The following is a 12,336-nucleotide window of genomic DNA, read 5'->3' on the forward strand; positions in this document are numbered from 1 at the left end:
AACGTTCTTCATTAAACATTCTAAACCAAGGAGAAGCTGTAGTTACAGCAGGAATCCAGACATTTCTCATGAAGACTATTAGCATAGACACCAAGACAGACTTTTTTTGGTCTATACATATTTGAATGCTTACTATGTGCCTTAAGCAATGTGCTAAGTGATGTGCATGTGTAATTTCAAAATTGGTACCACAACAGAATTGTCACACAAACTGAGTTTCTTCGATTCTAAATCCTGGGCTTTTGTACAAAGGTAATGCAATCTCTTTAGCTCTGAGAGTTTTCAGCCCAATATCAAGATTTCCTGGACCCCTGTTTCCATATTGTCTGGAAGTTTAGCCCCATTCCAAACTCCAGGATTTTTCTTGCTTCTAATTATTAGAAATTTAGGAAGCATGGCAGTTTAGTAACAATTCATGCTGCTGGTTTTAGAAAGACATTAGGCCCTGGTGCACATGACTGCCTGAACCTGGCCAACTGGGAACTATCAAAGGCCAAATTCTGTTGTCTTAAACAAGCAAACATGTGCTTTTGCTTCTCTCAAAATGTAAACCTGTACCACACTCTATGCATTTAGGCTCCAGACTCCACTCACCTGGGTTAGACTCTTGCCTCCATCATTTAGTAGCTATGTGAGTTTCATCAAGTTACTTGATCATTCTAAACTTCAGCTCCACATCTATAAAACAAAGAGTATCAAAGAAAAGTTACATTAATGTAGCGAACAGGCAGTGAAGATTTTATTTAATACTATTGCAATAAGAAAAATAAATTAAAGTCAATTAAGTCCTGTGAAATAAAGGGGGAGGTTAAGCCTGGGAGTGAGCTAGTGGAAACGTACTGGAGGACATCGGGGGAGGTTGGTCAATGTGATAAAGCCATCCGGGTTTGCTAGTTGCCATGTGAAAATTAGACTCCTACCCTACTACAGAAACAGAGATAGAGGCAATACCTTCTTCCATGATTACATTTCAAAAGATTAGCTCCCAGATCCTTGAGAAAGACATTCCAGGGTTCTAAAACTGGCAAGAGGCTGGAAGTAGATTTATATCTCAAAGGGGCAGAAAATGATTTTACAATTTAAAGTTTGAAATGCCCTAAGAAAAGGGAGGTTGGGGGCTTAGAGTCAGGAAGAAGACTGTCTACAGTTTTGTCAAGCTGAGGAGAAATTTAAAGCCATCTTTGATCAGGAGAAAATAATCATAGCTTTTATGGTTGCTGTGAGGATTGAGACTGGTAATACCTATTGACCTATTGGCACTGTGGTTGGTATGGGGTTAGAATTTAATATGTAGTAGTGGGTATTGGCCATTGTTATTACCTTCAGATCCATATTAATCTCTGTTTTCTAACCCCTGAACTGCTCCTATTCCTCCCCTTGCTAGCAATCACAAGTTTTAGATACTTCATTTTACCCTACATCCTCATCATCTGAGCAGACTGGTTTACCACCAGCTTATCTGCCTCTCTCTGAGATCATCTAGGCCAGAAGTTTGAAAACTGCCTCAATTTGTGGTGCCTTTAGTGTCTCAATATTTTTTTCACAGTGCAGGAAATTTCACTCCACAATATGACTCCTTGGTATAAAGAGTATTTTAAATTAAAGGCCCTGAGAGATCAACAGGTATTGGAAGGGATCCCTTTATCTCACAAAGACCAGAGGGACCCATCAAGAAGAATTGTCTTTCCTTCCCCTCGCTATTATCTCAATATCTATTGCCAGACAGAAGATCAAGAATACAACCAGATCTGGCCCAACACATTTTCAAAATAATCCCTGTATCTCAGGTTAATTTAATTACAAAAGAGAATTATTTACAAGTTAATCTGTTTCTTCCATCCATTCATACTCCCATGTATCTGTTCAACCTCCCTAGTAATCATTTATTGCTCTTCAACAGAATTACCTATATTCCCCATCTGCCCCCTGCCCTCTGAAATGAAGATGTATAAGTATTTGAGTCTCATTGGGATATTGGACAATCATCTGTGATTCTCCCCATGCACATGATAATAATAAAATCTGTAGAGCTTTTCTCTTATTAAATCTGCTTTATTGTAAGCTGATTTTTCAGTGACTCTTCCAAGGGTAGAGGGGAAGTTTTCCTTTGCTCCAACAGCAGCATATGAAATACTTAACAGTTCTATTTATTAGTTAATTAGGTCCAAAAAAATTAACAAGTTTGTTGCTACTAACAGTTTAGTAGCTGCTTGAAAAAATAATAGAAATAGGTTTAAAAGGTAACAATTTTATTCAATCTTAAAAAACCACAATTACTTGCTAATTGTATATGTATATCTGTTGTACTCTGCACAACTTCTCAAAGCTTGGAGTCATGGTATATAATTCTACCTTTATTTGTTATTATGCATTAATTTTTAGCAATACTTGACTTTTATCATAATCACTGAAAACTTTACCGAAAGTTCGGCACTTGTCTTCAAGGCCACATCAGAAGAATGAGAATAAGTGGTTTGAGAAGAAGGAAAGAGAAGTTTATTACTTTGCAGGCAAAGGAAGAAAAATGGTAGATTATCATCTCAAAATCCAAATTCCTGTACATAAACAAAAATACAGAGCTTTTAAATGGCAATAGCCTAGCCTTCAGTTCTAGGCTATTGTCATTTAACTACAGTTGATGATTGTAATTGTCCTATCTCTGCTGAAGACAAAGGCTGTGACCTCTCCCCACCTGGGAGGCCCACCCAGACCTCAACTCCTGGTCAGGCCCTGAGGCTGGGATGAAGCCACAGTTTAGCTGGCCTACCTCCAGTAACACAAAAAACAAAAGATATTCCCCTCTCCCTCCTGACCACCTGCCCAAGGCAGGGGTTGCAAGCCTCAGTTCCTAAAAAGACTGGAGGAAGTTATAAAGAGACTGAAAACATCTTTTGCAAATTTTTTTCCAGGTCATTCCTTTTGTTACATATTCCTCACTCTCAATTTATGCTTTCATATGTACAGGTGGATGGGGCAACTACTACTCTGTCACAAAACTCAACTTTGCAAAGATTTAACATCATTGAAAGGACTGCAGCACAATGTAGGGTTGTAATTGTCCACTACCTCAAGCTAGTAGTTTATTTACATGGTGTTCTACAAACATCACTGTATTTCCTGCAAAAAATTAAAATGTTATGCAGAATTCTATAAATTCATGGTGGCACTTCAAGACACATGAGCACTTAGTTTGAGAACTAATGATCCAAACACACCAAAGGTATCTGGGAGTAAACTTTAAGTCTTTCTCTCAAAGCTTTCACAGCCAATCAATAATGAAGACATGTCTACCCTATAATTTTAATGCTTTACATATTTATTCTTTTTTCTCCTTGCCTACTTCCACTCCATTCTTTTACCCTCTCAATTGGAAAGCTTGGCAACCAGTTCAACTTTTATCCCAATCCCCCCCCAACCTATTTCTCATCTTTCTGCCATACTTTTCATTTAACAATCCAAATGTAACTATGTTATTGTTAATACTTGCATGGCATCTTCAGTGGCTCCTTTGATGTTGTGATCTGACCCTTGTGAATTCCCAATGCTCTCTACCCTCTCTTGTAGCTGTACTTGATTGCCTGCATGCCACATGCTCTTGCTTACTTCATTCCTGCTACTCTCTCTTACCAGAAACCTTTCTAGTCCCTTATTCACCTGGTGAATGACTACACTATTTTCATACATTAACCCAGGCATCACTTTCCTGATGTTATTCTTGTGTCTCACTTCTCTGTACCACCACTCTGTGAATACCTTTATAGGGGCATTTTTCAAAACATAATAGTGCTTAGCCCAAAAGCTATCACTTATTAAAAACTTATTAAAAATAAAAATATTTACTGAATTGATGAAATAACAGGAATAAATGCATGTCAGTTTAGCCAAGAGAGAAATGTTATGCAAAAACTACTTTATTCTCTCTGTTGAGAACCTAAACTAGAATGAAGCTATCTTGGAATAAGTTTTCAGAGAGCTCTTTTTTCAGAAAATTACCCTGATATATTTCATAGAAAACCTACAAAACCTATTAATATGATACATCTTTTAAAAGGAAATCTTGATTACATACATACATACATACAGAAGTTCATGTTTCAAGTCTGACCCCTGTACTGATATCGTTACTCCTTGCCTATTTCAGTCATAAGCCAAACTTGTCTAGTACTTCTGCAACAGGGCCCCAGTTCTCTGTGCTACCATGCTAAAGATCTCTGTTAATCCCTTGAAGAAAGACTTCACACCACTAGGATGAAAGTTCTAGCAGAGTCATCTGGGAACCATTGTTCCGGGGTTGTGGTCTCTGAATGACCAGCAAAATCCAGAAATTAGTGATTTGGGAACCTAGGGAAACATAGCAGACTGGCATTTTAGAGACTACAGGAACAAAAACTCATCTTAACCAAGCCTGCCTCTAGTAAGGTCCAGAAAATTACTGGGCATTTTAAAGAAAATTCTGCCATTTGAGCCTAGGTAGAAGGCCATAGAAATGACTCCTATTCCACTTCATACAATCCACCCAACCAGAAAACTATGAATCACTTTTGCTTCCTTAATTTTGGAAATTGGGCAGCTAGAAAGACATGATCCCATTATCATACGGACCACATATTTGATGTCTCAAACTCCTACTGCCATAATCTTGGCAAATGAATCAAATTATAAAATATCTATCCCATAAAAGTGTTCAACTATGTCCTTACCACATCAGTCAAAGCCTTGGCATTCTTTGCATGGGAAAAGAGGGGTGAATTTTGTGGAGTTTCTGTTGAATTGCCATTGGAATTTTTCTCTGATACCTGTAAATCCTGATCTGTTAAGTATATACAAATTGCCCAGATCATCCTCAATTTTGGATTACCAAAGAATAAATTAGAAGGTTTTTATAAAACACCTTCCAACTAAAAATTAGCCAGATCAAAGGTCCAATTAGGGACTTTGATTCTTTATTATGTCACTACTCTCAGACTGATAGATTTCCCATATATCTATAAATGAGATTTTTTTCATAAGTCAATTAAAAAAAGGGACAACTAACCACTTAGCCACAAAATCACAGGATGTTTATAGCAGTCCTTTCTTCATCTTTTGAAAACATCCAATTTGAGTATAACTCTGAACCCACTGACACTACCCCTCCAAAAAAAATAATTAAGAAGATTCAGTAGTTTTATAGGTTCATGGACAGCCTCTAATTAGTATTAATAATTGTATAGGTTACTGTTTGATTTCCTCAGTATCTGTTCTCAAATGCTCCCTCTAATGAATATCCAGCAAAATAAAGAATATTTTGGGGTTGAAGAGATTTCTAAGAGTCTAAAATGATACTTCTCTTCTGGCTATATTGCCACACAGACAGCCAAGTGGAACACATGGGCATGTAAGCCTGGTTCTGAGTGCTATATATCACAAAAATAATTAAAAGCCCAGTCCTACAGTTTTTCAGTTCATTCATGCATTCATTCATTCACTCAGACAATATTTAAGAACCTTATCTATTCAAGATGTTGTAGATACAGGAAAGATAAGGTCTCAGCTCCCAAGGAGCTTATATTGTAATGAGGGGGTTGATCAGTACCACCTTCAGATCTGAGCCTATGCTTTGGATGGAACCACATATAACAAGCACAAAAACAATTCACACATTAAAAGACATTTGGGAGACTTTGACTCTAAGATTCTGATGCTCAACATTAACTCAGAGCAACCTATAACCCTAAACATCATTCAGGCCCTAGGAAAACAGTTCTTCACATCCTATGCCATCATCCAAACCAAAGGCCACTGTGTCTGAATGCTGTGAAGGTTTGTGTGTTATGCTGCTGACAATGCCAGAGGAGGAAAATACTGCTTTGGACTGTGGGGAACATTTGAACAGTATATGAGCTTAGGTATGGGAAAAGCAAACTTAATTAAATTGCAAAATCCTTCCTTTTAGATAGTATGATGCCATAGTCTTTTATATAACAGAATCATTTCCAGAAGTGCTGAGTACTCATTTTCTTGCTGAAGACCTGTGTCAATTCCTGTTTCCAAAGGTATTCAGAATTAGCACTGTATTCAGAACAGTTTTCCATGGCAGCTGATGAATATTTAGCATTATTTAAAAAGTCTTTTACTCTAAAATTTATGTCAGTGTAAGCCTAAAAGTAACATGCTTGGAGGGTGGTTTAAATTCTTTACATTGGCAAGGAGATGGATGTTGAATATGAGAATTTTTAATATTTTTCTTTTTATAAAAATATTTAATAAGATTTCAAATATTTTAAAATTTCAACTAAAATTTAGCTATATTTAAATAATTTGACTTTAATATTTGTTATTGATTAATTACTAGTTCCTGTATTTATTAGATAATGCTGAAAATTTTAGAAGGAAAATAAGTTTGAATTTGTATGAAAGTAAGTTTACGGTTTTCAAGTTTTTATATTAATCTTATTTTACTTATATTACTTTTTATAAAAATATATTCAAAGTTTGTTTCCTTTAAATATACATAATTTTTAACCATTTAGCTCATTAATAGAGCAAAAATTATTTGGAATATTCATTAAAACAATATAGTGATTTTACTGAAAAGAAGAGAAAGACAAATTTTATGAAATAAATAACACTTTAAGAATCATGTGCGTGTTTAAATATATAGCCGAAAATTCCTGACTCATCAACAGAAAATAGGACATGTATAATAAAACTTAAATTCAGATTTTTTAATATATTCCCCATGTTTAGTCATATAAAAACCATAGTATTTTCATTTTTTTGTTGTTTAATTATAATGAAGGCATATTTACCCAAAAGGAGGTAAACATTTTACTCAACATTTTGCTAGCTCCATTTTTAGCTGTTAATAATTGATATATAGTATGTGGGCTTCCATTTGAACTCTTGTCCTAGAAAGTCAGTAATATGAAGTGATGTGATGTGCTAACATGATGCACTATGATGTGATGTGACTTTACATAACCTGATGTCACACAACATAGTAGAGAATGATTGGGTGGAGTTGGACATATGTTGGAAAAAGAAATAAAGATTAAACAAGACTGAATGACCAAAAGGAGTTATAAGAAAGAAGATTCGGTCAGTACCAAGCATAGCAATCCATCTTGTTCATTAGACTTCAATTTTAAGAATGCTTTGTTTGAGGAAAGAAATGGCACCAGATCTTAAATCTTGACACATGGTGAAAATCCTTCCCTCCATCCCTTGGTTGTGGGCCCATGCCCTCTCCGTGGGAGTGTGTTGTTTGTACCTAACCTGTCAGTGCAGATGGAGGTGATAGGCTGTAAAAAAAGCACAAATAAAAGCATAGAGAATTCCTGGGTATGATGGAAAAATATAGAAATACCCAAAGTTGGAATCAATTGATAATATTTTTTGCTAATTAAATCTATGGCATAGATGAGAATTTGTGCACAGTTTACAAATTTTGCCTATAATTTATCTGAATAATTGATTTAGACAAAATAAAAAGGGGCAAGTGCTTTAGGTATATCATATACAGTTTTGCAAAAGTTGTCAATAGATTATACAACTTTCACATTGCAGAGTCTGAAAAGTGTAGTGGTTACAGCATAAACTCTAGAGTGACACATCAGTCCAATCCCTGGCTATACAAATTACACACCAGGTTACCTGTAGCAAAATCCTTAAGGTCTGAACCTTCTTCTCATCATCTGTAAAATGGAGTTAATAAGACCTACCTTCAAATTTGGTTTAAAAGAAATGCAGCATACAATGTGTTCTGAAAAGTGTTTGGCATTTGGCAGGAATAGCAAGCAATGAATAATAGTTATAGGTATAAGTATATTAATTTTAAATTTACCTGTTTAAATAAATTTAGAAAATAAAAATTTATTTTTATAATAATGAACCAGGTCTTTTAATTTTTTAAAAAATCTTTTGAGTTCTAAATTTTAAACCTTAAAAAGCTTTAATAATTACTGTTTATATTTATAGTTGGTATTAAAATTTGATAACAGTTGCTAACTATTTTGTTAAAGTAAAGTAAAGGTCATAATACCAAGATGCACCATACACTAGAAAATGCTCAATTTCCCATTAACTTTACTGGAGAAAAATTGCTTTTTTCCTAACTTGTTTCAGCAAATATTTTACTCTTGGTGAGTTAATTCTTTTTTGTACATTAATCCATGCTTAAATGTTAATAACATTCCATATTACTAACAGATTTATTATTTTATCTTTTATAAACCTTATACTTGAAGATTTTGGAGAAGGTAGCTCAGCATGAATGCCTCTAAAATCAAGGTTGCGGATATATTTTGAATTTTATTCTTTTTGAGTCAATTTAATAGTCACAGCTTTTACCTTAACCTTAATGTGACATGTTCCTGATTTTATTCTTCAATTTATTTTTAAAAGTAAGCTTAATAGTTTTTTAAGAATATATTCTAGATATTCTTTTGGTGAGAGAAACACAGAGAGGCTATATATATATATATATATATATATATATATATATAAATGAAATATATAAATTGCCCATCTGCTTGGCATAATTCTTGCATATTTTATGAAAATGTTTCTTGTCCAAAGGCTATAATACTACCAAGATAAGTTTATGTAGTACATTTGAAAAATAGCAATACTTCTTTGCAGTTCTATTAAGCTACTTCCAACAGGAAGTGGAATCTATTTCCCTGCCCCTTGAATTCACGTTGGCCTTGTAACTTGTTTTGACCAATATAATATGGTGGAAATGATATTGTGCAAGTACTAAACCTGGGCTTCTGGAGGCTTTGATGCTTCTGGTCTTCCTCTTGCAACTCCTCCATCAATAAAATAGTACAGAAAAGTATAAATAATAATCTAAAGTATATCCATTTTCTTCCCCTTCAATTAGTAATGTTAACTTATTGTCAGATTTGCAAGTTTTTAAAGAACTAAATCTTACAAATAAACAGTCTTCTTTAATCTTCCCAACATCACATTCCCATTCCATGTTATTAATCCTCCATAGCAAATGCTAAGAACTGTGAACCCAATTTTCTAGTTTCTTTCTCTTTACCTATCCATCTATCCATTATCCATTCATTTATCTAGATATACACACCCAGTATATATATGCATACATAATTATATATGTATGGATATACACAGATATGCACCCTTATACATACATACATATATACATATATATTCATGACATAAATATGCATGTATAAATGTATAATGATTAACCAATATATACTATTTTGGGGTGGTTTCTTTTTTATTTGCATAAGTGGTGATTTTCTCTACATATCATTTTATATATCTTCTTTCTTTTCTATTTATATTTTTGAAATAGTTGGCCCTCCATATCTGTGGCTTCCCCATCTGCAGATTCAAACAACCATGAATTGAAAATATTTGGAAAACAAAAACAATTAAAGATAACAATACAACTATAAAAAATAATATACATTTTAAAAATATAGTGTAACAGCTATTTACATAGTATTTACATTGCATTAAGTATTATAAGTAATCTAGAGATAATTTAAAGTATACGGGAAAATATGTGTAAGTTATATGCAAATATTACATGTTATATAAGGGACTCGAGCTTCCACAGATTTTGGTTTCCATGGGGATTCTGGAATTAATCCTCCACAGACACCAAGAAATGATTGGATATTCTTGTTGATATCTAGAGATGTAGTTCACCTTGTCAACCATATTATAGTCTTATTTTGTTTGATTTTATCAACATTATATTCATTTATTCTCCAATTTAGAGGCACTTAGAATGTTTCCAGTTTTTTTAAATTATAATATGCAATACTGACAATCATTGCTTTATTTTTGCACATTTTAAAGAACTTTTCTAGGTACATACTCAAATATGATTTTACTTCTTCAAAGGATGTGGTTGATATCTGTCCTTCATTACTATTTCAAATCTAGTGAACACTTCAATCACATTTCAACATTCTTCCAAATAGTGAAACCCAACTCTCCAACATGGAATTAAGAAAAAAATTCCCAACCTTCCTGTCTGATATGGTGCAGATTTTGGAATTAGATTCCACCCATCAGACTCAGCTGCACTAGCCTGGGATTCAGAAGACAGCTATAAAAGAGAATAGAAGCATAGGGCATGCACTTTGCTAGCACGGGGGTGATGGGAAAGGCAGTGTGTTGCTGGATTCCATGATGTTGAATTGAATGGTGATAGTGGCTCCTTTTTAAACAAACTTTGCAGTATGGTTTTGAGAGTTGACTCTATAGCATTAGCCTAGAGTTTATTTCTCCAGGTCATCCAACATTTCTGTAAGTGTTCCCTAACAGATTTACTTCATATTTAGGCATAGCAGGAATCTATATTTAGAAATAAAATAACTAACATGCAAATGCTGTGATTATTTTGGCCAGATTCTAACAAACTGCTTCCCAAAGTTATTATAAGTTACTATACACTACTAGTTTATGAGAATAATCTTTCCCACCACTGCACAGTAGATATTTATATTCAAAACTAAGTAAATACTGTACCTTGTTTGTATTTCAATTTGCATTTTCCTGACTCTCAATGAAATTGAATATAATTCTATTTATTAGACATTCATATTTCCTTTTCTATAAAGTGCTCATTTATTTCACCACTTTTTCTATTTAGCTGTTATAAATGTATTCATTTATTATATTGATTAAATATATAATATATAACAAATTTTTATGTTATATACTATATATTAAATTTTATATATTATATACTATTTATAATTAATATATATTATATATTTTGTTCCTCTCTATATATTATTTCATTCCCTCTGTTGTTTGCAAGTTAATCTTATTAATGTCATTCTTTGCAGAAGCAGCTTTGTCACTGTCATTTAATAAGTATATGTTGTCAAATTTGTTGAGCCTTTCCATCAGGATTTTTTTTTTACAAAAGTTAGTTTTGTCCTTTGCATAAGAAGAAATTCTTCTTTAACCTAAGGTTATGAATTATTCTCCTATATTTTCTTCTGACAGTTTTAAAATTTTGTTTTTACTCTTAGCTCTTCAATATATTTGAATACATTTTGTGTATCATGTGAGGTTGGGACATAATTTTATATTTTCTATAAGGATAGCCAATGCCCAAATCTGTGAAGGGTCTGATATTTTACTCTATATGCAAGCTAAAATGCTTGCCTGACACCATTTTATAGATATTGGTAGAAAACATGGGATTCCTGGGTCAATAATGACAGTTCACTAATCATAGTAATCAACATGTTTGCCCTGATACCCACAGCCCCAGTTCCCACAAGGCAACGTGAAGAGGACAAGATGACACTGGCACACATGCAGTGGGTTGCATTACAAAAAAGGAATCCGGAGCTAAAGAAATCCAAATATTTCATAATGGGTAACAAGTATGCCTGCCCTTTTGTTTAGAGGGAGACAATATCTCAAGTTTCCAAGTCTGTTGACTATGAACATATCCTAAAATAAAGGTCAGAACAAAGGGCAGTAGGATGACAGAAACATAAGAGACCTATGGAGAATGTCTCCCAATAGCCAATTGTCCCAACAACATTTCTCTCCTAAAATCTTACCTCTTTTATAAAAGAAATTCAATGTAAGGTCAATTTATTGTGTATTAAATCATTAAAACCAATGTAAGTATGTATTCTTGGATCTATATTATGTTCTATAGATCCATATGTTGTAACTAATCCAGACTCACAAGGTTTTAATTGAAATCCCTTGTTTAAACCTGTACATCTGATAGCAGATGCCTGTCACTCTTTGTTTTTGTGAAAAATATAAAATATTTTTAGTTATTTGTGAAAATTTGCTCTTCCATATTTATTTTAGAGTCTGTTTGTCAAGATTGTTGAAAAGAACCTAGTAGGGTTTTTGTATGAATTAGATTAAATATAGAAATTAATTTGGGTAAAATTTATGTTTTTAAAATGATGGGTGTTACCATCTGTTAATACAGTATGCTGCTTCATTTATTCAGGTTCTTCTTAATAGTCTTTAAATATATTTTGTCTTCCATCTTAATTTGTAAATTATATTTATCATAATTAATTTTTATTTCATTTTTCCATATTTCTTGCTTTAGTGAACCTCGAACTCTTTGAGTCTCAGTTGGCCATATAAAGTGTTTTTATCCTCTGAATTGAATAATAGTTTTTTCTGGATAATGAATTCTGGATATAAAGTTATTTTCCTTTAGTATTTGAAAAATATTACTCCAACATCTTCTTGCATCCAGTGTTGCTAAAGAGAATTCTAAAGACCGTCCAGTGTGTGTGTATCCCTTTAAAGTTGTCACACGTCTATAATATGAAGGGCACTGACTTAGATGAGGTGATCTTTTACAGTGCA

The sequence above is a fragment of the Lemur catta genome, chromosome 2 (genome assembly GCF_020740605.2).
Source record: "Lemur catta isolate mLemCat1 chromosome 2, mLemCat1.pri, whole genome shotgun sequence".
Lineage (NCBI taxonomy): Eukaryota > Metazoa > Chordata > Mammalia > Primates > Lemuridae > Lemur > Lemur catta.